The 24,579-nt window shown below is 37.5% G+C and overlaps 1 long non-coding RNA gene across 2 annotated transcripts in view; it reads left to right on the forward strand.

Moving 5' to 3' along the window:
* Positions 1-2,481: 2,481 nt before the first annotated feature.
* The window catches only part of LOC107317890, a 34,799-nt gene continuing 12,701 nt past the window's right edge, over positions 2,482-24,579 (forward strand). Inside the window, exons 1-3 of one of the 2 annotated variants that reach the window (XR_001557074.1) lie at positions 2,486-2,528; positions 3,951-3,997; positions 7,157-7,186. This is a non-coding gene — a long non-coding RNA (uncharacterized LOC107317890). Of the gene's footprint in view, positions 2,529-3,950; positions 3,998-7,156; positions 7,187-24,579 lie in introns of both variants that reach the window. The other variant, XR_001557075.1, reaches the window with a different exon arrangement.

The following is a 24,579-nucleotide window of genomic DNA, read 5'->3' on the forward strand; positions in this document are numbered from 1 at the left end:
AAATAGTTTCTAACAGTGGTAATATAACAGCATGTTCTGTAGTTATCACTATGTTGGGGGAGGAGGAAGGGAGAGAGTTCTTTTAAGGACTGGATAGCTGGCTGATCTGTGTATTGTTACTGATTTTGCAGACCAGGACAGAAGTGCTTTACTTCAGGAAGTACCTTCAGATGTGTCAAGAGATAGTATAGAAACTATCCCCCAGTAGCTCTTCTTGGCATTTACTTTCAAAGCATTAGGTATCAGCAATAGTTGGAGGAAATTCAAAGGATCCAAATTAGTGCAGTTCTTATGGTAAACTGATGTATTTTTAATGTGAATTTATTGCTCTTAAAGATGCTGGCTTGACTGATTTATGACAGACCAACTTACCTGTAGAAATAAAGCTTCAACGAGGAAAGGGCAGCTTGGTTACTGTTTAGCTAAAAGGTCATTTAAATAACAGAAAAAATTACTGCTTTTTCTCCCTGAGATGAAATGTTAATTATTGAGAATTTTAGATTCTTTCTTCAGTCATGTTTTCTTCTTTCTCAGCTAGCACTGTGACTGAATTCAGTGGTGGTTGTGTGACCCTCATCAGTAACTTCGTGCTGATAACTGCCAAGGCTTGATTGGCATTGGTCAGAGTGTAGAGGGGATGGAGGTTGTTTACTTTTTGGTGAGATGGAACATCCTGTATTTGCGAGTAAGCACTTCATTACAAATCATGTGTTTTTGTTTGCAGGGGTGGGATTACAAGTCTGTGTGGAACAGTGAGGACTTTCTCAGTGTTTTCTCTCTCACAGAGGTTTAAATATATGAGTAAGAGCAATTTTCTCTTTGCTTTTTTCAGACTTGATCTCTTAAGTACTATAACCACTGTTTTGGTTTGTTGGTACACCACAGCATACATATCAGCAAGCATGGCAATATGTAATTCTGTTTTCAAGGTCAGGCCTGTTATAGAAGCTGCTGTTTTCCAGATAAAGGTTCAAGGTGCTTTTCAGTGAGTCACTGCTTTAATAAATCATTTTGTGTATATATGATAACTTACACAAGTTAGGATATTAATTTCCAAGTGGTGCCCGTCATGAATATGCAGTTTAGAAAACCTGAGCTGAATAAAGCATGTGGCTTTTACAACATCTCGAGCCCATATCTGTAATTCAGTGTACGTTCCTGCTGATACACAGACAAAGGTGAATTAGTTCCAGACAAAAACATGTCAATGCTCTATTGAGCAGTCAATTATTAAACATATACTAGAACCTGATATCAAGACATGCTCAAAATGTACTTGGGATGTGTAATTTGTACCAGAATGGAGCAGAATTAGACTACTACTAAAAAATCCAAGTGAAATTATACTAGTATAGGATTAGAATGAGTTATTGCTCTTGATGTATGCTGGATGATGGTACATGAATCAACATTCAGTTTTTATTGACATATTGTGCCTCTAAATAGGAATTGTGTGATGCAGGCTTTAAATGTATCAATTGTTATATCCAACAAGCAAAGCAGAAATTGCTTAACTGTAAGATATCAAGAATGTGCTGGCTAATGAGATTAAAAGGACAAGCTATTATACATTTATGAAAGTAGAGGAATTTGGAACAGAAGCTCAGAAGTTGAAGCTATCTGTGTATCTCTTTCCTAGGTAACCTTTTCTTCTAGGTGTTTCTTCTTGAAATTGAATGTAAAAGTGAGTTCTTCATTCTGCAATCTGTAGTTCATTGATACTGTCCTAAAGATGGTCAATGTCACTACATGATGTTGTTAAGACCACGAGGACTTATGTGGCTATGTGCAAATAGCAGCTGAGTTACTTGAGATGTAGGAATAAAAGGAAAGCTTATAAAAGAGAGGGGATAAGATTTCTGAGCTTCTGGATAAGATGTTTAAGTGCATCTCCAAGCAGACAACACAAGTGTGAGCTTTTACTGCAATCAATACACAAACAACATGCCATGATGATAAAAAATGACACATTGTGTTTTTCTTCATGCTATAACATCTCTCACAGTCATTATAACAGATTAAAAGTACCTTGTGATAACTTCCTGAAGTTAACTCACATGAAGTAGGCTTTAATAAAAGATTTTGATGAGAACTGAGCAAATGAGTGTATCTAAACTGGCCCTTGATTTAAAATGCATCATTAAATCCCAACCTTCCAAGCACTGATATTCTAACAAAGCTCTGCAAAGAAATATCTTTGTCACTAACCATTTGTACTGCTGGGGATCTTTAATTGAGGCCTTCAAGTGGAACCCTGCCTTATTATTAAACAACTTCCAGCACCTGTGGCCCAGGCATTTGCTCCTGCTGTCACTCTGCTTGGTCTTTGCTGATAAGCTCTGTGAGGGAAATGGTTGATCACAGCCTGAACCTCTGATTAACCATCTGAGGCAAGCGATAAGTCAGCTGTGGGAGCACAGGTGAAGGTAATCCCTAGGAATCCTAGATCCCATTTAAGGGCTGACCATCACTAAGGCAGTATTTTTTTTTTCTGGAGATGGTTCCTCTGTGGTGGGGACTCAGCACTGGTGAGTCTTCTCTTAGATACCCTCTGGCTATTTACTCAGTAATTACAACTATATACTTATGTTGTTCCAACTATACAAACTTGTTCATCCTTTTGTTCCAATCAGTGATCAAGAAAATTCTGGGTTTTTTTGTTTTTTTTTGTTTTTTTTTTTTTCCAACTCAGAAAGGGTGGTCAGTCAAGGAGTGACTGGATATTGTGTTGACGGTCATGGTTTAGTGGGAGCTATTGGTAATAGGTGAGTGGTTGGACTGGATTATCTTTTAGGTCTTTTTCCAACCTTGGTGATTCTGTGATTCTTCTTGATACCCCAGCAGGCTTAATTGCTTGTTATTATTCATTGTGTTGCTTCTATTGAACTGTTAGTATTGTTTTGTTCTTCCAAGAAAGGAGGATGTTCTGTTGGCATGTGATTAATGATGTGAGTATGGTGAAAACTGTCTGGAATATGAAACTATTTTGGTATGAGGGAAGGGCTCCTTTATGCAAATGTACTTTCTTGCTCCTATTTTTGTAACTGCTGCTGTGAACCTCAGAATGTGCCTAGATCCATATAATAAAGCTTCAGGAAATAATTATCTGTTGTTTTAAGGAAAGAAACAAAGAATCATAGAATCACAGAATTATCAAGGTTGGAAAAGACCTAGAAGATCATCCAGTCCAACCATCACCAATACTTCCCAGTTAAATCGGTGACTCCACCACCTCCCTGGGCGGTGCATTCCAGTGCCTGACCACCCTTTCTGAGAAGTAAAATTTCCTAATGTCCAGAAAGAATGCTTAAAGAAACATTCCGAAGGGGATATAATTCCGCAGGCTTTATTTAATTCTATTTTTTTTGGGCTACCTGTGTTATGGAAATAGAGAAGGTGGTAATGGATTTAAATGGTGCCTCTTTTTTGCTAAAACTTGGAATTTCATTCTTTCCTATATTCAGTTTCCCTGTATTTATCCTGAATGCAAAGCCAGGCTGGAGTTCTTTGGGCTGTGTATGGGCTGGATACATACTGGCTACAACGCTGCTAGTGCTATGGAATCTTGCTCTGTAAACCCTAGAGGAATTAAGATGATTTTCTATGTAAAATAAGTTCAGAGCCTTCAACATAGTGTATGGCATTGACTCGTTAAAAATAAACCTGTGATTATGCATGAGAGGAACAGCATCACTTTGGAGGAAATGTTAGTTGCTTATATGAAAAGGTTAAGAACGCTTGTGTTTGTGGTCTTTAACTTTTGTTTGTGTGCAATACAGACAGACAGCCAAACAACTACAAAGGGGGCAGGCTGCAAAAATGAAAGAGAATCACAGAATAACAGTAGAAAATGAAGAGGGAAAAGAAACCCCAAAGCTCTAATGTATTTATGTTTTGAAATGCAGTGAGTTGAGTAGTGCTGTATTTAAAGCAACTCCATTTCTTTGCAGTTGGCAAGGAATGGTACAATGAGGTGAACGTCATGAAAGAAGGAAAGGTATGCCTTATTTTTATAGAGTTAATGGACTTGAGAGAAGTCTTAAACTCCAGCAGAAGTCCTAGGAAAAAGTAAAGAATAGATATCTAGGGAATGTAATGAATGACTTCAGTCATTTCTCAACTAAAATAAAGCATCATAACCCAAGAGTAGTTCAACCACCCACAGATATGATATCACTAGAAACTGGTGTATTAAAGGAGAGGTAGCTTACAAGGAACACAATTAGTGTTTAATTTATTCTTCTCCAGAGTTTCTTGAACCCATACATAGTAACTGAATAGTGAGCTAGGCAATAAACAGCTCCTCTTGTAAAGCTTTCTGTACTGAGGATGCAGGTGCTCGTTATCTCTGGAGTTGCTTTATGGCACTGAATTCACATTTCCTATTAATTTCGCTTTCTTTAAACATGAATAATTTGAATCAAAGCAGTAGTAGGAAAGGTGCTTTTTATTTGCCAAGTCTTGCAATTCAGTGCAGTTAATAATGTACTGCTTTATTCAAGAAAAGAATTTGCCCTTAAGTTAAAATAAGAATTTTTCAAATGAGGTGCTTTAAAACCCTAAGTAACTTTTTCTCCTATCAATCACTGGAACTTTCTACAGAGGAGCTGCAGATCCGTAAAACATTTATTAGCTTAACATTCATATCAGGCAAGGGTACTATGTTTTACAGGTAAAAAATGACTGCAGGTTCATACAACTGTTTAGGCAGATAACCCCAAAGTTATTTGCTGAACTTTTAAAGTTTTGGGTTGGTGTAACTTCAAGTTAAAATAAAATATAACAAAAATCCAGATTTGAGTCTTAGCCCAGCACTGGGCAGTGGGCTTGGGGCATTTTTTTTACTGTGGAACTCCTACAGCTGTCTAGTGAGAAATGACTGAGTGACACTAAAATGTGTGCCTTTTTCCCCACACTTCCCTCTGAGGTATTTATTTAGTTAACAATGTAAATATTTTTTTGATTAGCCAGAATTTATTAGAGTAGTTGTGATTTTTAATCTCATTCACAAAACGTGTGGGGATGGACTTAGAAGTGAGCAGGAATCCAAGTATAATGTATCTATTTCAAACCATAGCTGTGTGACAAAGGAAGAGCTGACATAGTTGTTGACTAACAGATACAGAGGTGAAGTATGAAACACAATAAAGATGAATCTAGTCATGTAATTCCTTTTAGAAGTAGGAGCAGTCAAAAATATCTTGATCTATATTGTTCGATGTTCATCCCTAAGCTGTGAAGGGTACAGCACTTAGAATTTATCTCCCTTTTCAATATGAATTCTGACATGTTAAAGCAATTGATGTCTAAATTAGTAGGAAATGCTATCAAATATATGCAGGATAAAATTTGTAGCCACTTAGTACAAATGTATTTGTCTTAGCATTATGTACACCAGCTACCAGAATGAATTGTCTAAACAAATGTAATTTGGTTTGTGCATCTGCAAGTGAGACTGAATGGAAACCAACCAAAAAATCACAATGCTATGAATACACTTTTGTAGAGTCTGCAAAGGAATACATATTGACTTCATTAAAACTATACAGAAAGTAAAATCCTCATTAGCACTCAAATTGTGCTAGCAGTGCAACTTGTACAGAAGGTGCTGTGAGTGATCATTTCCTTCTCAGATACAGTTACAGAGTTAGCATGGAAAGTACTGTGTCATTTGATTTTTACGCATCTGGATTAGAATTCTCTCTAGCAATATTTTAAATGAAACATTTTCACCACTTATAGAAAATCCATACCATTATTAGAAAAGCCCCATAACTTTAAAGAAAATATGAAGCGAGGAAAAGCTAGATTTTCACGCACTGGCAAACTGAACAATGCTAAGTTGCCTCAGAGAGGAAACTGAGTTAATGAGAAATCCAGCTCTGAAAACTGCATTTGCTTTGTCAGGAGTTGATTCCTGCAGATTGCATTTAGCCTCCAGTTCAACATAAATTGTGAAAGTACACAACTAATCCTCCTCTCGTAAGTTATGTTGTTTGCTCCTGTGGGCCTTTCCCATTGTGGATATGGTTTGGTACTCCAGAATGAAGTCCCGTGAGCTGTTCCCTGATGCATTTCTAGTGTGTGCTTATGGAAGTGTGTAATATTGAAAGTTGGGTGAAACAATTGTTACCTGAATGAGCAGGATGAATATAATGATCCCATTTTTGTTTGTTATGGATCTACATTTCACATAGATTTGACATGTTTCAGTGCCACATAACTGCTTGTATTGGATCTCTCAAACAAACAGTTTGGAAAAGTACAGTAAAATGAGAGGACAACTTCAGTCTGCAAATAGCAAAAGTTCTTAAGATACCACCAATTTTATACTGTATTTTTGTTATAGAAACTTTCACCATTTATCTACACAAAAAGTGTTGATAGTTGCAAAAGGCCTCTCTTTCACAACAGTTATGAATGTGCTGCTCTGCGTATTGTGTGTTTCTACAGGCAAAAAGCTTATTGTGCTTCTAGCAAATAAACGTTGATGGCTATTCTGTGAATAACTTCATAAACATTTGACAATGAAAAGCGCCTGTTCCCATACCAAAGAGTTGTCAGAAGTGGCACAGTCCTGACTTCGGGACTGTGGGAGACATTTGTCTCTTCCCTTTTGACCTCATTAATGTCATCTTCCTGCCTGAATCTGACAGGCTGTGATATGATCATTATGTCATTGCTTGCTTTGTTCATTCACGTCCACTCTGACATTTGCAAATACAAATATCCAAAGCAGTTTAACAGGTGTCATTACTTGGGGTTAATTGTTCCCATAATGTGTCCAGACATTTCTGCCTAGAAATATTCCCCTTTGTGCTCTGCTATTGCATTTTGCTTTTAGGAAAACTGCATGAAAATAACAAGTGCAGCAAGCTGGGATCAGCTGCTGAATTAAGGAAAACGCACAGAGCAGAATTTGTGGTGATTTTCCAGACATTTTTCTGACCTTAGATCCAACTGAAATTCTTGTGCTTTAGTCCTAAAGCTTTTGCAAGGTCTTGCAGAGACCATCCATCAGCAATCTGCTCTGACAGAAATGCTGACAAGGACCTTGTCTGTAGAACTGCTATGAAAGGTGAGGCAAGTCTGACTATGCTTCAAGTATTGTGGTATTTTTAATTCCATTTCTTCACAACAATGCTTTTTATTCCAGAGCCACGGAGATGTGATACTGAGAGACAAGGTTAGTGGGCATGGTGGGGTGGGTTGGTCTAGGTGATCTTAGAGGTTTTTTCCAGCCTTAATGATTTCATGAAAACGGTGGGAAAACAATGAGAAAAGAATACATGAAGTGATAGTGGAATTGCAAATTACTGACTGATGCTCAGCTGCACCCCAGCAGTGACCATTCCTTGGCAACTCCCCTGCTTTTGTTTTCCAGCATGATGCCATGCAGTATAGGACATCCCCTTGTCTGTTCTGGGTCAGCTGTGTGAGTTGTGTGCTCTTTTGGCTCCTTGTGCTTTCCCGGCTCCTTGTGCTCTTCCATCTCCTCGCTAGTAGGGTAGCAGGAGAACCTGAAGCGTCCTTAACTTAGCGTGAATGCTGCTCAGCAATGACTAAAATGTGTGTTATCCATGTTTTCATCTTAAATATGGAACAAAGCGCCATACCAGCTGCAGGAGAAAATTCTGTGCCATCCAAAAGCAGATGTGCATATACAGGTTTAAGATTCATCATGGCTTCTGATACCACTGTGCTTTTATTTTGGTAGTCTGTAATTTTTCTCAATTTGTTTCACACATCACTGTGTACCTGCCTGTATTTCCCTAAAGGGTGAGCACTAAAACTAAGTTCTGATATGGAAGAGAGAAAGAAGTAGTGAACAAAACAATCTCACATGTAATCAGACAGCTTAAAGCAAGCAGCACAAATTGGAAATACAAGAAATGTACCAGCTATGGTCCAAAAAAATGAACAAAAATGTAGAAGAGGTACGTGTCACACTGCATACTGTCACTTCCACAGCTGAAGAATCTCATTTCCTGTATTGCCATTGGCTCAGACCATTGGAATATGTCAGCAAGTTCAGTCTTTGTGTCAGGATGAAGCTGGTCCATACTGAGTTATCTTCACACAAAAGCTTTTTTGTTTGTTTGGATGTTGATTAGATTTCAGTGGCACTGCCTGTATGGAGCTGTCTGTACAGCATCTGCTATTATAGGAGAATGATGAGTATTAAGAGTAACCATAACCTCTTTAATTTGATACATCCGTCCCACGTCTAATGCTGATAGACAAAAAATGCAGCATTTAGATTGTGAAAGTTTAATTGAATTTTATTCAAGTATGCAAGTCTGCAGAAGTGAAATGCTCCTAAATTGGAGCCTGGGTGCTGCTTACTGCCTGTATAGGCACTGCAGCACACCTGAAGCACACACCTGCTCTGAACCTTTCCCTTGCTATAACTACTTATCTCTACAGTGTGCAGATCAGGTGCACAGAACACTAAGCCAGCACAACTGCTGTCTACACCCTTGTTGTATGGAAACTCCAGTTTTAATTTGCACTTTTGTATGTGCCACCTGTGCCATGCTAGGAAGAGATTTTTTTCTTCTAAACAGCTGGTGGGAGAGAAAAGAGTTTCACTTAATGTGAGATTGGGTGTTTGTTTGCTGCTTTCCACTGTTATGTCAAAGTGCTTTGAATGAAATGGGTCCCGAGAAATAGGTTATTTCTATAGGCTTTCTGGTTAGCTGGGATAGCTAAATGCTGCTGGGAGAGCTCTACAGGCAGAAATGTGAGCTGGATAAGATCTAGCAGGTGGAACGAAAACTTTTCTTTTGCTGTGATAGAAGATTGGTGTTTCAGACTCCGAACTGCTTTTAGGTTATGTTAGGTTATGGAATTATCTTTGCATCCCATATTTCATGCATGTTATGAAATCCTGCAGTGTTCTCTACCTTTAAAATCTTCTTTTTCATGGTGGTCTTTCAACTGCTGCTGTGGTTTTCTTTACTTATAACATTAAAACTTCATTTTATGTGATATTCATTATTGATTGCTTTTACATAATGATGAGGTATGAAACATTTCCAGAGAGGTTGGGATGCTGAGCTCTAACAGTTACCTAGGACTGGGTGGGATGGAGGATGGCTCTGAAGCTTAAATTGTACAGCTTAAGGAGGCTGAAGTCATCTGTTGGGCTTCTCCTGCCCACTAGATCTTGATTTGACTATGAAATTCTCATTTCTTAAGGCAGGGAAATGGATCCTTGTTGCTAGTCTGACAGAAGCCAAAATATCTTAAGAATGCAATGGAAATTTCCTGCCTTTGAGAACTGGGGCAGAAAAATTCTGAAGTTTGACACAGGAAAGGTACTCAAGTTAGAAATGGAAATGAAGGTCCTTAGCCATGAAATAGTCTCTGGAGCTATAAGAAACCCAGAAACAGATGTCTTTATTTTTATACCACTAAGTAACTCATGCCTCATGTTCCTCTTGGTAATTGTTGATGATTTCTGTAACTCTTGGTTCTTCTGAAAGAAAAAGTACTGGATGGGTCTGATGGATGCCATCCTCCAGACTGCACAAAGTGGTTTAGCAATATCAGCTAAATAATCATAGCCCATAAGTAGATGGTTTGTGCCAACTGGAGATTAGCAATTTTATGGCACGTATTTTTGCTGGGCAACACTCTTTAAATTGATAAATAATTTTATTACAGGCTTGAGTTTTGGTTTTGTTTTTTAATATGAAAGTGAAGTGTGGTAATGTGATAAGCTAGCAGGACAGGGCACTGGTGATCATACAGCTGCATTTAAGAACAGTGAGTGAGAGACTGAATCACTGTCTGATTCCTGTTCTCATCTCTGTTCCCTGAGTGTAGGATGCAGCAGCGAGTCCTGCCTTGTGTCTCCGTGGCTCTGAGAATCTTAAGTGGACTCTTACACCATTCTGTAGTATGTAATTCAGTTTATGCTGGCCTGGCAGTTTCCCCTTCTTGCATACTTGTGTACAGCACTTCAGCTCTGTTTTGCCACACTGACCTTTAACTTTACATCAGGTTCTTTCCTATATAAATCTATTATTTTTTTTTTTAAAAAAAAAGAGGAGCACAGTTAGACATTCATGACAATAAAGAAGTCTAGAAAGAAGCCTGCAAATGATGTCTTTTGATCAATGAATCATCCATCTATGAGAATAGCCAAGGATTTATTGCGTTACTGATTCCTTAGATTCATCTAATTTTTGTACAATAGAATTCAAGAATCAGGGAATTGGATTTCATATGAGGGAAAGAATGAAAGAGTTTTGGAAATGCAGCTTGAAATTTAGGTCAAGAAAAAAGTGATGTTGAAACCACCTGAAGGTACCCCGTATTCACCAGGAGAGGGAGCCTGGCAAGGAGAGCTGGAGTTAACCTGTCCCGTTGTACAAAGATACAGAGAGCTGTGGCGTTAGAAATTCTAATTTCGATCTGTTTCAGCAGCTTTATGGCATGATACAGGCAGAAAAATGTTCATTTTCAGAGTTCCATGTGAATTCTGGTTTTTAAACTGATCAGCAGGGATCGTTTTTCCCCTTTTGTTGACATTTCATGTTGACCTGAGACAACAGTTAAAGAAAAGGCAATTTTTCCTAACACAGTGGGGGGTTAACTTCTTCCTGCCCTGATCTGTCCAACCAATTAATCAACTCTTAATTTTGTAGCATCCTCAGATGTCAAATTTTGCTGTGTGTGCTGGCTGGGCTGACTCTAGAGCAACTTAATTGATATGGAAAATGCAGAATATATTGGTGTAAGGGATACTGTTGATCACAGCCTGAAACTCTGATTAACCATCTGAGGCAAGTGATGAGTCAGCTGTGGGAGCACAGGTGAAGGTAATTCAGCTATGCTCCTGGAAGGGGTGGAGCTTGACTCCATCTCCCCTAGATCCCATTTTTGGGCTGACCACCACTAAGGTAGTATCTCTTTCTGGAGTTCTTGTGGTGAGCCTTGACACTGGTGAGCACCCATCTTGACTGAAGGACTCAGAGTTGGTGAGTCCTTTTCCTTAGATACCTTCTGGATATCTATTTCCAACTATACTTGTATTCCAACTGTACACTATACTTGTATTACTTCAACTGTACAGTTGGTAAAGCTATAACAAACTTTTTGATGTTTCTATAAATATAAATTAATGTCGGAGTTTTTGAGGACACAACAGCATGATGGGTGTTATGCTTACAATGTACCCTCTCAAATTGCTGATAACTTCTCTATATATCAAACATATAAAGGTGTAAATATATATTTATAAAGTATATAAAGGTGTGAACATGACCAAAACCAGCTCACAAATCATTAAGCCTGTGAAAGTCTTTCTTTAAAGTTGCTTTCCTTTGAGCCTGTAAGATATATAGTCTTTGTTGGGTTCAGATGTAGCCGCAGGGGAAGATTTTTCTTATAATACCAACAGCCTGAATAGATTATACTTATAGATTAAGTTGTGTTATTTAGGCACTGAAAAATAGGTATAAGCAGTGGAAATTTTATGATGAAAATAAAAATGCTGTTAAATCTTTTGAATGATGTGGCATATTTAACTTTTTGCTAGAAATCATTTGTTTGCAATGTTAAGTTTGAAAATGAACTAGCATCCTTCTACTTGATATGTGTGTTGTGCTGGATAGCCATGCTTTGTATCAACTAACTACATGTTAACACATAGGGTGCAGAAGAGTGGCACATGAATATCTGTACGAGGCTGTTTAAGTCTTAAGGTTTATTTTTTGTGAGAGAACAATGTAATAACTGCAAACTAGGTGGATCTAATTTCATTTTTTAGATTTTTGGGGTACTACTATTATAAAGAAATTAATTTCTTTGGAGGCAGAACAAGAACTACTGGATTTTAACGGGGGAATTGAGAATGAGAAGGTGTGAAGGTCACCATGTACATCAATGGTATGGCTGATAATGGCATCAAGAGGGTAGTGCTCTGCTTCCCTTTATGTCTGCTGGTTGTGTGGATTACTTTGTCATTCCTAAGGAAGAATAACCAAGGAAAAACTGATTTCCACCAGATTAATGAAATGGTCTTATTCACTGAGCCCCAACTGTCATATGTGAGAATGGTGAAAGGAATGGGGGCAACATGCCCAGGGTTGGAAATAGACAGACTTATGTCTTCAGTGTAAGAGTCCTTAAGCTACAGGATTTGGGGTTCTTTGGCTCTCAGTTCAAATGAAGTAGAAACAAATGCTTGGAGGAGAGAGATGGAGAAACTATAGGGTCATTGTGTTTTTGGAAGAAATCATCTACAGAACAGTAAGTGAAAAGATTTCTAGAAGATAATGTGTGAATGGAAGTAGTGAGTGTAGTGTATGTGTTTGCTCTGCCTTGGTGACTGATACATTTCCAGTCACTTAATACAGCTTGTAGTTGCCCAGTTTCTGCTTCTAGTGTGCAGAATACTTGGTCCTTAGGCCTAACCCAAAGGGTCCTTATGAGTACTGATAAAACTGAGGTTGAGAAATGTGAATAGTTATGATGTTTCATGTATGTACATGTCCTTCTAAAAGTGGTGAAAGGGATAATCTCTTGAGCTTGTAAAATAATAATGGAAACTATCTGTGTATCAAAAATGTCAATATAAAGAATGCCTACCATGTGTGTACTGGTAAGTGTTAGCTTTGGGAATGGGTGACTCTATTCTCCTTGAAGCTAGCCAAGGAGGCCTCTTTGCAATGAAGGTATAGCTAAGAAAAAAACTGTATGCCAAGAAGATGTAGAGGCTAGGAAAAGAAACGTGTCTGTAATCAATCCAGTCTAAAGAAGGCTAACAACAACTTCATAATCTTCAGAGCATGAGTATTTTGCAGGGTCAACAGAAGGGAGTAAGGAAAAACTGAAAATGGCCAGAATGGGCTGGCCTTATTTAGGGTGTGTCTCTGACCCTTTCTGCCTGACAGAATAAAGGTGAATTAAGTGTATCATCATTAGAATTAAATCATTGGGTTCACTTTGAGTTCTCTAATATTTTCTCAAAGGTTTTGGGGTTTGAATACTGCCATTACCAACACACAGTCTTTGAACTGGTCATTGGTTCATTCTGAATGGGCTGATGTTAAGAATTAACTCTAGTTTTCAAAAACCTCTCTCCCCCTCAGTTACCCAGCTGTATGCTTAATATTTCAAACTGACAATGATAAGGATTGAAATATCTTGAACTCTGCCATCATTATGTAATTCAAAATGTGACTTAAATGGTGCTACTGTATTTCTTGCTGAGTTAGGTTCTTTTGAAAGAGTTAGGATAGTGTTCTTTTGAATGCCAAATCAATACCAATAACCTGTTGAGCTCTTGAGCTCATGCAGGCTAAATCCATTTTATTCTTAGTGACTTGTTCATAACAAACTGTAGTTCATAAAGAAACTGGTCTGAGCTTGTAGATTTCTTTCCCAGATAGAGATCACTCATTATGTGTTTTATGGTTAGCTATCCCCATGTAGTTTGGGATGTTATAGTGCCTACAAAAAGCCATTGCATTTTATGTTTCACAGAGAAAAGGATGGCGTTTGTTTCTTTCAAGTCACTTTAACACAGCACTTCCAACAGTAAAGTTACGTATGTGTGATGTTATGAATATTTTTATGGTCTTTCTACAGTTTCTAGAATGTCAACAGGCAAGTATTTGTGTTGGTGAATAGAAGTTGTGGGATAATATTTGTGAAAGTGTGGAAGGGTATTCACCATAGAATTACTCTATTTATACTGCTGAAGCACTACTATTTGCAGCATACAGGAAAGCTTAGAACCCTGCTTTGTACTGAGAGTGGTTTTTGTTCTTTTGGCACCTCAGTAAGAAATGTCATTCAAGTCTGGTTAGCCGGTTCATTTTGTAAAGAATAAATAGTGGGAAGGTGACTGCAGGTTCTGATGCTAGACAGCCCAGTGTATGCAGCACTGAATGAGACCATTCATGTTGATCATAGCGTGTTGCACAGATCCTGTCTGTGGTGAGGTTCAGCAGCCTCATTTTTCTTTACATCACTGTGCAGTTCTTCCAAGGGAGCAAAGCTATCAGCCTTTTACCTGTGCTATATGGTACTTTCTGGTACACCAAAGTTCACCGAAAGCATTATGCTCTTATCTCCTCTTAGGAATAAGCCCTTACAAACAGTATGTGCAGATAGTCCTGTTAAAGGAAAAACATACAAATGTCACAGTTATTGTAGCAGTTCCTTAAGCACATATCTCTGCAATAAAGGACTGTGGTTAAGCACTGCCTACATCATTCTGCTTGGCATCACCGTCTCTTTACTGTAATGTGTCATGGTGGCCCACTACTGATCTTGATAATAAAATGGAGGGTAACCAATCTAATACTTACATTCACAAAAGGCAAATTATCAGGGCAACATATAAGACCAGAATTTTGACCTCAATGGCATGCAAAGACCAGGCTTCAAAAGAAAGAGTAATTGAGACTTCAGAGATAAATAGACATGAGAAAGTCACACTGTGACTTATCCCAGGTACAGATTGTATCATAGTTATTTATAATCTTATCACAGAAGATTATGAACTTAATCTGACTAAATTTAAATGGAGTATCTGATATTGTTCCTCAAGAGAAAATAAGAGGAGAAAATAAGGATTGATTCAAAAACTGAGGTTGATAAAGAGTTATAGTAGCAGCTGCAGTGAATTACAGTGAATGGAAAGTTATCAGACTGGAGGGAAGTTACTAGTGCTGTTTTTCAAGGTTTGTTCTGGAGTGTAATCCTGTTATCTCTAAATTGGGCCCCCAGTACAGGAACAGTGTGGAGCTGTTAGAGACCAAAGGAGAACTAGAAAGATGATCAGAGGGTTGGGGCACCACTTCTATGAAGAAAAGTTGAGGGAGTTGATAGGGACAGAGTTTTTACATGGTCTGATAGCGATAGGACAAGGGGAAAATGTCTTTAAACTGAAAGGAGGTTTAGGTTAAATGTTAGGAAGAAATTTCATGCTTGAAGAATGGTGAGGTGCTGGAACAAGTTGCACAAAGAGGTTGTGGATGCCCCATCTCTGGAGGTTTTCAAGGCCAGGGTAGATGGAATCCTGGGCAGCCTAATTTAGTGACTGGCAATTATACCCAATGCAGAAGGGTTGGAACTGTAAGATCTTTTAAGATCACCTGCAACCAAGTCGTTATGATTCTGTGATTCTGCTATTTAATTAGCAATCTTCTTACGAAAGTGAGATGGTACAATTATTAAATTTGTGGCTGATGTGACGTCTGAAAATATTACCAATTTTGGGCAAGGACTGAATCATAATTTAGAAAAAATTAGATGGATTTAGGAGAAAAATTCTTCCTGAATTATGACCCAGCTGACTGCCAGTTCTGGAATAACTTTCTCATTTTGTCATCTACAAATTTTGTATGACCTTGTAGACTTGGCTAATGGTAATGGAATAGAGTTTAATTGTACAAAGTCAAACACTTATAGCAAAAGTTATTGTAATTAGTCTCTGTAAATGATAAGGTTAAATGTTATCATTTGAAGTTATTTAATTGGTTGTAGTATGTTGGAGACAGAGGGTGTAAGTATCTGTTTTTGATGTGTATAATCCTAAGGGTCTGAAGCTGGTGAATTGAACTTCTTACCACAGGTGACTACTTCAGTGTAGAAATAATCAAGGGAAAGTGACAAAAAGCTTGTTCTGTGATACAGGATGGTTCAAAAAAATGAAATCTCTTGCTACTTTGTCCGGAATGTAACTGGAGGTTGTTAGTTCAAAGAGTACTTTGTTCTGTGTATTCTTATCCTGACAGTTGGACTGAAAGCTTCACAAGGTAATCTCAGATTGTGTGTGTGGTTTTGTTTGTTTGGGTTTTAGTTGTGTTTTGTTTCTGGTTTTTTTCCCCAGAAGGAGGCTCTTTTGAAAAGCTCAGATAAGCTACAAGTCATGCTATTACTGAAACTCATAAAGATCATCAATATAATCAGACTGGACATTAGCAAACATATATTTATCATGAAGGTGGTCATACAGTGGAACAGGCTCTCTAGTGGGGTGGCTGATGCACAATCCCTGTCAGTGTTCAAGAGATGTTTGTAAGGGGTATTTCAATAGTTCCTTCAATAACATGCTGTAAGTTTTAGTTAGCCTTGAAGTGGCTTCCAGCTAAGTATTTCAATTTCCTTTCCATGGTATACACTCTGTTATATATCTTATTTGTGTGTAAAAAGTTCAGGCTTTTTCAAAGAGGAAAATCCACATCAACAGCAGCTTTTCATAGCTGTTGACTTCAATGACTGTATTTATATTTTCACTAATTAGAGAAAGAGGTAGCAACTTGAGATTTAAGCACTTAAATGTAATTTTGAGAGAATACTAAAATTAAGTCCACTTTTTGGCAGTGGAATTTCATTTCAGTAAAACTGTGGTATCTGTGGGAGTTTGTTTTTCTTAAATAAGTGCCAGCATGGAGATTTCCTTGCAATACAGAAGTTTTCCTGATAACGTAAGAATGAATGTTAGCATGTGCATCATGACTTCCCTTCTGGAGTCATAATAAGACGTGTTTGAGTGAAGGGAAATAAAACAATGTGTAATAAAATTGCAGTGCATCTGTCAGTAAATGACCTACAAAAAAAGCAACCTGCATGTACTACCGAGTTATTTTATCAGTATGGTGTGTGTATCTATGAAAGTGTTGTCTATATAATCCTTATGAAGTTCTCACTGAATTCTAAGTTACAGAGAAACATTAAAAATAAATGAGCAAGAGCCCTGATAATACTAAAAAGTCAGATACAGGAGAATTATATCACTCCAAAGTGGAACTTGAAAGTATATATATGGAGGTGTTCCTAGAAGTCACTATTTGATCAAGAGTCTGGTTTTTCCATGACTCCAGAAATACTGCCTTGCTGAATTTCAGTTCCCTCCTTCAAATAATGGCACTGCTTGAGATCTGCCAAATGAATTCTGAAAAGCAAATAAATTCTGAAGATTTTACATAATATGTTCATAGAAATAGCAAGGCCTTGTTTTATTTGACCTTGAAATGTATACATCTGGAAACTTTAAGAAAATTTTAGGTATGGAAAACTTTATGTGCTTAACCTTTAGAGCACATTAGAAAATGAAGTATGATAATGAGAGGGACTAAGTAATCTCTGAGAAAGTTATCTCAAACATCTGTAACAATCCAGTTCAGGCCATTACCACTGTTAGAAACTGTGTATTGGGCACTGCTGTAAATGTTAACTGTTTATATAAAAGCTTTTATAAAGTTCTGAATTAGAACTTTACCTGAATGTACATATCAAGGAGCAGGTGTTGAACTGTGTATTGCATTTCTGCATCTTAAATGTTTGTCCACTGCATGTGCATAAATAATATTAACAAACTGAATATTTCTCAAAGCTTTTGGACATGTTCTGTCAGAGCATAGTTTGGTAAATCAAATAAGCTGCTCCACTGACCAGGACAGAACTATTTCAGTGAGTAAGCGAACAGAGAGAGAAAGTAGATCCTGTGAATTGATACCTTCCAGGAATTATAATGGAATACTGGTGATTTTGAACAATTGAGCTGTACAGCCAAGGAGTTCCTGGGACTCTGAGGAGCTGAAATGCAGCTCTTACACAACAGAACAAAATACCTTTTTTCCTTTCAAAGTGGTACCTGATCTGTAAATGTAAAGCTGCCTTGAAGTTTCACAATAAAAAGCAACGCCTGCCTGCTTTGCTGGGGTTCCTATTGCTGTAGGTGCTGGGAGAGTCTCAGAACCAGGGACAAATCTCAGGCTTAGTAACTGTCAATTTGTTTTCTATTCTGAGATAGCAGTAGGTGTACTAAAACTTTTCAGGCTACTTTGTACCCAGCAAGGGAGAATTTTAGACCTTTTTCCAGCTTTCATCTATCTGTATGTGCTCAGTAAGCTTGTTCAGAATGTAGGATTTTCGAAGCAATATATCATTCATGCCCAAGAATAACTAATCGGATTTTAGTCTCTAGTTGTATTTCATACATTAAAACTACTTACAGTTTGGGTTTGAAAAATCTATTACTCTATTTTTAATTTCCCATACACAATTCTATGTTTCTGTAGGAGGGTGTAGCAGAAATGCTAAGCAGGGCCAATCCAGGGGAGCTCAGATACATGCAATTTACCTGAGTAGCTGCAAGGGTGGAGTGAGGATCCAGCTTTTCACACACCTCATTGAAGGGTTGGCAGTGGAGACAAAGATCTTGCTGGAGATCTCTGCTTACCTGAGGCCTTACAAGGGTAAGCAGATGCTCTCATTTGTTTCTGTGTCCTTTTGACACGCATTTGGGCATATCCTCAGTTTCTGCAGCTTAGGACTTTGCTACTATGCTATCATATGATTCCATAACTGGGGTTAGGGAAATCACTTCATCATTTGTGTTTATGTTGAGATGAGCTGGTCAATCTAATGATACTTTTTTTAAAGGCAGTTGAGCTATTTATTTATTTTAAACAGATTATTTGGGAGTTTTTGGCCTGTATTTATGGCTTCACCTTATGAACAGTGAATCACTTTTCCAATTCCTTTTCCTCTTTGTGTATTCACATGAGGGCACCTACAGCTCTAAGTGGTATAGATGCTGAGGAAGATCTTGCTGTATCAACTGGATAGAGACACTTTCCTGGAATAATATAAATGTAATTTGTTTGTATAACTACTTAAGCGTCTGTGTCTGAGAACTGGAGTTAGCCTAGGCAATGGATTGTTACTGTTGTAGCCTCCTCTCAGAAGGGAGTAAGACAGCACACTAGGGGTCTAATAGCTTACAAGCAGCTTTGTACTTTTGGAAATAGCCGCTCATAATTGGATGCTTTCACACGTAGGATTGCTTTCCTATAACCTGAAATGTCTTGGAGATATTTGTGTTCATCGAATGACACAGTTGCCAGTTTTTGATGGGGTGACAGCAATGAAGCTGTATCTGCCCTGCAGATTGCGGGGCTCTTGTAGTGGAGTTTCTATGGCAGTGCAAAGTGTTTTATTCCAATTCAGTGATGCTGGTTCCAGTTTTGAGAGCAAAGGTGCTGGTATTTAAAAAGAAAATTAACTCTTTGCTAGAAGCAGAAAAATTCTGAGCTTCTTTTCACAAAAGTATACCTCAATGTAAGCACTAAGATGCACAAGTATTTTGCCTGTAACAGTTTAATGTTTTTATTAACAATTGATGGGAAAGTCCATTCCACAAAAATCTACCATATTAGTTATCCATTAAATCTGGGTTTTAGAATTATATGGACTTATAAAGTACAAGCTTATACTGTTATTGTGTATTAAAAGTCTTTGGCATTGCAACATAGGTTTCATTTCCTTATTTAATAACACTATCAAATTAGGAGTCAATTCCTTTGCTAATTAAAGGCATGCATTTTTAACTCTGTTTAGTTTATTAGTTTGCATCCCATGGTAAATGGCAGATTAAGTCTAGAAACTGCAGGTTGTTACAAATCTGTAAGGAATATTGTGGGTCACAGGCAGCACCCACCCACTTTGCTTTAATTTCAGTGCAGAAGAGCTGTAGTGAGAAAAATACAAAAAGGTTGTTTTTGTGGCTTGTAAGTGTCTGAATTTCTGAATGTCCCTGACTATCCAGGCATTCATTATGCTGATTACTTTTATAATATGAACACCTCTCTGTTTTGAACTGTGCTTATACGGACCTTGATTGCATTGACCAATGAATAGCAGAGGAGTGAACAATTATTGGTCGGTACCACTCAGGCCTTCAATGAATTAGTAACCAGTATTATTTGAATAATTACAAGAAACTGCGCTATATCCACTCCCTCTGTGCATTACATTTCTTTTCTGCTACTGATATGAAATATTTTCTGGCAATTTTTTTTTTTTTTTTTTAAATTATAGTTTCAGATATACTAAGTGTTCTTGTTGTTATAAGGTGCTAGTAGGGTCTCTATAGTTTCTACAGTCCTGGGCAGACATAAGAGTTTTGGCTCAAAATCTAAAAAGTAAAACACCAGGGATAGACTCCTTAACAAAGGAGTAATATATTTAAACTGAAAAATAATAGATTTTCATTTAATATAAGGAATAAATTCTTCATTATGAGGTAGTGAAGCATTAGAGCAGGTTGCTCAGAAGCTATGGATGCTCCATGCCTGCTAAAGGCCAGGCTGGATGAAGCTTTAGGGAAGCTGGTTTGGTGTGAGGTGGAACTGAATGGGCTTTGAAGTTCCTTCCAATCCAAGACGTTCTATGACTGGATGAAACCCACCTGTTCTTTAGAAACCAAATATTTGCAAATGTGTCTCTCCCTTTAGAGCTGGAAGCCTTTAATTGATCTTTTAGCCAGCAAGAGCTTAAAAGCTTGCAGCAACTTATGGAAAACATCTTTCAGCACTAATAACATAATAAGAACAAATTGGGCAATGATCACACATAAAACAGAATAGAGAGCACCCTGGGAATATGATCTCTAACAGATTGTTAAAGGTGAGGTTGTTTACTGATTTCCAAAGAAATCCTGTTTTGGAAGTGACAGCTGGAGCCTCTGCAGGGGATTCTGCTGGCTGCATATTCAAATGCTGGCTTACTGGTATATGGAGAGGATTAGGTTGCACAAGGATAATCCCTAAACAGGTAAGAATTTCTTTTAAATTAAACACAAAGGTAAGCAGAGTTAGTTTGAACAGCAGTGGATTCGGTTTCTCAACTGTATTTGTTAGCTTTTCCCGTTCAAATGCAATCCCAAGTATATTTATGGTTTTTGGAATATTGTTCTCTGTATTGTTTACAGAGATGTTTGCCTGTATTTTCTCTCTTATCACAGTTTTACAAAGCTGCACCCACAGGTATGCTCTGTACATTGCAGTGAGAGTGGGCCTGCTGTAGTTCCTCCAACAACATTTCATGTCTGCTTCAAAAGTGTAACTAAATTGGCTGAAGGGAAATTGAAGAGAAAAAAACAAAACAGTTAACTGGAAGCATTTTTTCCTGACAGATTAAATTTCATTGGCATTATATTCTAGGTGAGGAGAACCTACAGTGGAAAATTCATAAAGCCCTAAGGGATGACCTGCCTCATTTCTAAAGCTACTCTATTTGAAATGATTAAACAACTACCAAAGTGCTATTGGCTGAAACATTATATCTCCCAGATTACACTCATAGACTATTTCTTCTCATCTCATTTAATCATTAGTATGAAGTTCTCTTTTTTTTTTTTTTTTTCTAAATATATATAAATTTGCTATGATGGAAATGTGGTGTTTCAGCTGCTATAGTATACCACAAATATTTGGCCATGTTGATTATATGTATTGATCCTTCTCCTTGGTGTCTGTAGATACCTGTGTGGAGAACAGCTGACTCCAAAAGGATGTCAAATTATTTGATGAAGGGTGAGAAATAATTTGTCCACCTCATGACCTTTGCAAAAGTCTGCTTTAGAAGGGCAGCCTTTCACATGGAAGAAGAAAGGGAACACATTACATGTCCTAAGGCAGTGAAAGGGAGAGAAATCATGGAGGACAGGGAATGGATAGATGAGCAAATACAGAGTCCTGATGTCAGAAACATGGAACATTTGGCTAAGACATTTCAACAGCATATAGGCAGTAAAGATTTTGCTTTACTTCCCGTTTAGGCAAGGATTCTTACTACCTTGCCTTGACTAGGTGAATATTGAACAGGAGACTTAGGATGTCATGTACTAATGATCTTTTTTTTTAATGAACTCATTCTTATTTTACCAATTGCTGCTCTTCTAAAGTAGACCTAAATCTTAGCTGTTGGCAAATTCACTGCAATCAATACTCTGTTGGTCTTCCTGCCAGCAAGATTTAAGTATACTTTTCTGTAGGATCTAACTCATGTATTTTATGCTTAAGTCTTACTCTATGCATGAGACTTTTGCCTGGCCTGCATCCAAGTTGCTTAAATGCACTCCACATAGTGTCCTGGACACAAATATGTCCTGGAAAACTGTAAGGGAGGAGACTGATGCCTGTCCCTTCCTTTCTCAAGGATGCACCCAATATACCTAATTACATTGTGTTGTACTATACATACACTATGATCGTGCTGTGTGCCAGGTAAAATTAATGGTGACATCACAGGCATTAATGGCAAACATGGCTGTAGCAATTTTTCCTAGTAGAGTCAAAGTTTTCTTGCCGCAAGGTTTGATATGATATGAAGGTTATTCAATTTTGATCTTAGACTGCAGTATGTACACTGTGTTTAAGCAGCAGCAGCTTGAAAGCATAGGGGTCTGCGCATGAGCTGTGCGGCAATTTGTGTTTTGTACTGATTGTTAATTTGTGGGCCAAACATATTAAATGAGTCTGAGGAATTCAGTGGAACATTTTTAACTGAGCCTGTCCTTGATTATGAGGAAAAGTTTATGCTAATAATAGACAATCTCAATTGTATCCTGCTTTTCCTGAGCAACTTGGAACGTGTGTCCATCTTCAAAGATCCGTGAGGATCTGGCCCATCAGGTATGTGATTTGGATGGCAAGGCACCCCAATCTTTTAGCCCTTCCAGCTGTACTTATTTCTTTTTAAAAGTTGAAGTTCAGACTTTCTGCTTCCAAGATGAGAAAATTAAGAGTATATTGATTATGCTGTAGCACTAGCTAGTGTACAGTTCAGTTCAATTTTGGCTAGGTCATCTAATTTGCTTCAGGCAATGTTCTGTCAAAGGAAACTCCTCTATACTTATTGCAAAAAGCTTACTTGCCTTTGAAAAGAGAAAAATTATCAGGGAAGAAGAAAAGATAAAATGTGAGAAGAAAAGAAAGCTAATTAAGAAAGCTTTTTCTTTAGTTGAATCAGAATTTTGGGAGAAAGGGGCTGCAGTGCTACTCTAGATTATATTTGTAAATACCTGAAGAAAACTGTCTTTAGTTGACAGGAAATTTGAAGTGCTTTTGGCAGCTTTGTTAGTCTTAGGCACTTATAATGTAAAGGAAAGGAAGAGAACTAAAGAAACCAAAGGCTGACGTGACCAGTTAAAAATGAATTGATGGAGAACTGATTGGTTAAAGTCTTAGTATTTGATGCAAAATTCTTATGGAATATAAGATATTGAAAATCCTGTTGGCTTTCATTATGGATCTATAAGTAGTCAGAGATTTGTTAGGACTGTGTTTCAGACTACTGCATATTTCTAGTGACTAGGAGTCATGAGTATCATGCATTACTAATAATTATTTTATTTAGTGGCTCAAGACTTAAGTGCCTCTTCTGTGTCACTTGAATTTGGGAATGCTGGCCCAAAAGTTCTTGAACTTGTGTTTTCATTTAAGCAGAACAAAATACCTAGTAGCAGTTACTGTCTAGTATCCAGTACAAAGGTAATGCTCATCTTCACACACTCCTTCCACTTTTGTTTTATTATTCTCTAAAAGAGAGTTCTGAAACATAAGTAAGCAGTGCCAGCTCAAGAAACTCCTGTAATGACTGTGAAAATGGTTCTTTCAACTGTTATAAGCTATCTGGTGCTATTTCCTTTGCCTGTAAAGCTTTATATGAACTTTTGAGCAAAACTGATCTTTGGTTTAACTGTGGTGACATCAATCGAAAATGAATTTGGCCAATGCCTAAAGAAAAAGGGAGAGAAATATTCAAACATGACAGTTATAGAGTCTTAAATCTGTTTGCAACCTATTTGTTGTTTTTGTGTACAGATCATTATATAACTGTTGGGATTGCTACAGATTTTATGTAATGGAATCACATCTGTTTTACTGGGTCACTCATCAAGGTTGAAGCATAGTTCTACATAAAATATAGAGGAAATATCTTGTTAGGAAGAGTAGCTTTAAATGTGGGACCTTTAAATGAGTCAAGAATCCCATATTACAGTCTCACAGAGCATACATTCAGAATAATGTTCCAAGAACACAAAGACAGTTCAGCTGTTGTAGTAATGTATTATATCCTGCATAGCCAACAGTCCATATAAATATAATAAGAATACAGTAATTCTTCATTAGTACACTTTCCCTGCTTCTTGTATGATTTGATGTTTATTAATCTTTTTTTTTATTTCTGTAATTATAAATCTTTTATGAACCATATAGTCATCTACCAGATGTCGTGTAGTGGTGTTCTATAATTCAACCACATGTTGGCTGAGAAACCACCTCTTGTTTTATTCTAATACTGCTCTATTTGATATTCCATAGTCCTTGCACTGTCTCGGGGGTTGAAAATTGCTCACTTTTCTCCTTTCTTACGCTTTTCTGGATGTTATTGGTGATCTGATACAAGAGGATTAACTGTAGGGTGTGAAGTTTCTGTCTGGAAATTGTGTTCAGTACAATAGGTTGTAAAATTAACTGTTAGCTGCCCAATCCCACCTTCCAGTCTGGATGTTCCATTAATTTTACCATGACTTAGATCACCTATTATCAGATATTTTTGCTTTCTTTAAAAGAGAAGTGGCTTACCTGTGCTGGCTTTGTACTGTCCCTGAGCATGTGAAGAATTACAGTACAGCACACAGATTTTATCACAGGACAAGATGTGGACTGGGGCCATGACAGATACCTCACTGGAAACCCTTATTCCATAATGAACAGGTCCCTGAATTCTGATCATTGTCATTATTAAATGAAAGCTGGTTGA

Source organism: Coturnix japonica, chromosome 9, assembly GCF_001577835.2.
Source record: "Coturnix japonica isolate 7356 chromosome 9, Coturnix japonica 2.1, whole genome shotgun sequence".
Classification (NCBI taxonomy): Eukaryota; Metazoa; Chordata; class Aves; order Galliformes; family Phasianidae; genus Coturnix; species Coturnix japonica.